Raw genomic sequence first — 3,882 nt, 5'->3', positions numbered from 1 at the left:
TACAGTGATGCTGAACATTTTTCCATAGACCTATGGGCCCTTTGCATTTCGTCTTTGGAGAAGTGTCTTTTTAGCTCCTCTGCCCATATTTTGATTGCACTGTTTGTTTTTTGAGTTGTGTGAGCTCTTGCTGATATTTGTCACCAGTCTCCAATTAGTGGTATTGTGTGCAAAAGTTGTCTCCTAGTTGTTTGAGTGTGTCTCTTTGTTTTGGTTAATGCCCCTTTCTGCTGAACAAGTGTGTTTAACATATTTGTATTCAAGGGAAAAGAAAGAACTTTTTTTTTAGAAGAAGATAACATGGAAGTTAAACACCAGGGGTTTCACAAGGCAGAGGCCTCTTGCAGTCTCCCCACCTCCACCTGCTGCCTCACAAGGAGGCGCCCACCCCCTGTCTCCTTGTCAGGCCCTGCCCACACCTTATTTGTTCTCCCTGGTATAAACACCTGCCTCTGCCCAGAGGAGGACAGGGTCTTTCAGACATGGGTGGGCTGCTCTCAGTTTATCGACAAATCAAACTAATTTTCTTCTCCTCTAAGTGTTTCCGATTATTGACTGAGGATGATGGAGGCCAGTTTTCAGTATCAGTGTCCAGTAAATTGTACTGTCAAGGGAAAGGGTGTCTTGCAACAGTAACATGTGTCCTTGGGCAAAGGAAAGAACCACTCATTCTGTAGATTTAAAATCTCCGTAAAACTAGAATATTCTCCTTTAAGTTTTATTGATTCTTCTAGTTTGATCTTGATCTCACTTATTATACTTAGAAATGGCCTAGATCTGATTTTTTTTTTCAAGTATTTGGGAGCAGAACAGGCAGAGCAGTACACTGCTGAAAGGAAAGTGGTGAGACAGTGGAAACATATTTCATTGTGTGGCTTTGAGTGGAATTCTCCCAAAAGTTGAGTCTGACCTGAACCAAGAAAAGGAGAACCTGCTGTTTTGTTGAAAGGGTTCCAGAGCAGTCCAGAGGTGAGGAAGCCCGCTCCATTGGCTGGACTGAATGCCCAGGAAGAGGAAAAGTTCTGGGCACCCTGAGAAGAGGAAGCCCCAGGTGGAGATGTCGAGACCGACTGTTCCTGAGGTCACACGGACGGGACGTCCAGAGTTCGCTCTGTCCTCTGTGGAGTGCTCCGGCAAGCCAACGGACACTGCTGTCTGGTCAGGCTGTCTGTGACTTTGTGCAACAATAGGTAACATTGTTTAAAAATAGATTTAGTTTGCAAGTTTTTGCTGTACTGTTGGATAAAATCGGGCTCAAGGTGAAAACAACTTGTTTTTAAATAAGTGAAACTGTTAAGGGGAAGGATATCCTAAAGGAACTCTTCAGAGTCTTATGGACCCCACCCCTACTCCAGCTTCTGGACTCCACCCCCTACTCAAGTGACTGGAAACTACAACTCCCAGCAGTACCAGGGAGAGAACTGCGAGGACCCAAGGGCAGAGCTAAGCAGGCATTCTGGGACTTTGGGGGATAAAGAGGGAGCCATTTTCTTCGGGGGGCACTTGCTCGGGAAATGGTTCTTGGGACCACGTCACTGGGGACTTTCAGTCAGTTTGTTATCAGAGCTCCAAGTCAGCCAAGCTGGTAAAATATGCTAGTTACCTGGTATCTCTCTCTCTTTCCTTGGATTGTGCCTTTTCCTTTGCCCTTTTGTAAACAAACCCATTATTGACCCTTTGTGTGTGCCTGCAAGACAACTAAATTTTAGGCACATGGGTGAGGACCCACAGACAGATGGCCCAGTTCACACTGGAGCGCCCTGTAACAAAACCAGTGTTTACGGTTTTTTTTTTTTTCTTCCTCTGATTTTATATTTGTTGTTTGGTTTTGACTATTTCTTTTGGGCATCAAGATGAACTGTTTTCCAAAAATGGAGACTTTATTTGCCACACTGGACAACACCTAGCGAGTTTTTTTCTTTCAAACTGGAACCCTGAATATTAACATCTAGGCTGCACCCGGCCATCCACGTACTTGACCTTCACCACCACAGAAGGCATAGAAAGGGGAGAATTGTTAGAGGTAACGGATGCCCTGCAGGAACCCACTCAAGTGTTGTGGACCCCACCCCACCCAGACCACAGCCATCAGGGCACAAGAAACCACAAATCTCAGCATGTATGGGAGGATGCTGGTGCTGAGGGTGGAGTTAAGCAGCCAGGTTTGGTGTAAACCAGACACTGGGTGGGTGGGGCATGGGAGGGGGCTTGTTTCTCTTGACACCCGCCCCCACACCCTCCCACCCATCCCTGCCCCTCCTGCCCCTCCTACCCCTCTTGGCTCTCTCTGGTTCAGCAACCCATGGGATTCCATGTTGGTGGAATTGAGGGGCCGCATCCCCAATTTCTCTCATTCCCTTTCTCCCTGAGTTACTCATTTCCTCAGCTTCTGTAATAAACCCTGTGTTAACCTCAGTGTGTGCACCCACAGCTGAGTGTTACTCTGTCACTTTAAGCACACGGTGAGGACCCACAGTCAGGTCACCCAGCTCAGAGCAGGGCTGCCCTGTCCCAGACATTCTGGTTCTCCCCCACGTGCACAGTTGCAAGACGGCTCAGGCGCAGTAAGAACAAAGGGATTAACCAGGGAAAAACAAAGTTACTAAAGCAAAATATGGCCTTTTACCACCCAAAAGCCACGCCTAGTGTTTTCCAGTCCTAAACAAAAACAGATAAAATGGCATCTTGCCTCCCTGAGGACACAGTGCTCCTCTCCCACACCACAGGCCTTGGTCTCAGAGGTGTCTGGTTGCCACTGTGGACACGCAGCAGCCAGACTCCAGGCCAGATGCCCACTCACAAGGACCACAGGAGACACAACAGGAGACTCTCCAGGAGCTGCCTGACCCCAGACAGGGGCTCTCAAACAGCTGCTCAGCAGTCAAATGACCCAAGGACAGGCCACACCCTCACAGCTCAGTAAGGCCCAGGCTCCTGTCTCTTGCCTTCCCTGCCAGGCTGTGACAGCTGCAAAACCTGGACTAGTTTCAGCCACTGGGCTCCTTGCAAAGTTGACATTTATGTTCATGCCATGTTCCACGTTTTTCCCAAGTGACAATGCTTCCTGTCTAGTCATTTTTCTTTACTAGGTAAACCAAAAAGTCCAAATTGATCTAAGTGCCTTTCCAGAAGGAAAGGAAGAAAAGTTGTGGAGTGTCTCAGGAGCTCTATTGAGGTTCCACAAAATTTCCTTTGATGAGCCAAAGAATAGGCTACCAAATTTTACGTCAAATTTAGAATTCTGGAAAGCTTTGTCAGAATATGAAAAAAAAAAAAAAGACAGCAACAACAATCTCAAACTCTATGAAAGCTCTGGCTCAGTCAGTAGTGCAATATTAACAATCAAACCATAAGTAATTAGAGTAATTAGAGACTCTTTGTCCTTAGAAACCTTATTTTTTTCCAATTTCCATTTTGCTTACGTTATCAATCCAAGCAAAAGGAAAAACATTATACTCAATACAACCTTAGAAGCACCTGTTTTAAAAAATCAAGAGAGGCCTATGGAATTAATGTAACAATAGAAACTATTCAGTGATATTGTTTCACTTTGCAAATAACATTTGAAAAACCAGCACAACTGAAATTATACAGTTTCAATTTATTGTCCAAGTGTAACAAATGTGAATATTCAATTGTCTATAAGTAATAAAAATGCTATTGTCATTTATTTCAGTGGGACTGTATAGTTTTTCTCCATCTTGGCAGTTTCACTTCTCCCTCTCACAACCTGAGTCTGGTCCTCCTTCCTGGATCCTGGTGACTCACCCCAGTTCTCGCTTCCCCATTGCCTGGGGAGTTTCCCAGAGCAGCCAATCAGCAGGCCCCAGTCTCCACCCACCTGCAGAGAGGCAGATTCTCCACAGACGCAAGAGCTCTAGT

General features: G+C 45.9%; 1 protein-coding gene across 1 annotated transcript in view; it reads left to right on the top strand.

Annotated features, from left to right (window-relative positions):
• The window catches only part of LOC101619893 (class I histocompatibility antigen, Gogo-OKO alpha chain-like), an 18,168-nt gene that overhangs the window by 11,899 nt on the left and 2,387 nt on the right, over positions 1-3,882 (top strand).

The sequence above is a fragment of the Condylura cristata genome, unplaced genomic scaffold (assembly GCF_000260355.1).
Source record: "Condylura cristata isolate star-nosed mole 26May11 unplaced genomic scaffold, ConCri1.0 scaffold00126, whole genome shotgun sequence".
Lineage (NCBI taxonomy): Eukaryota > Metazoa > Chordata > Mammalia > Eulipotyphla > Talpidae > Condylura > Condylura cristata.
The sequence above is the reverse complement of the archived record's forward strand: the minus strand, read 5'-3'. Positions and strand labels throughout refer to the sequence as shown.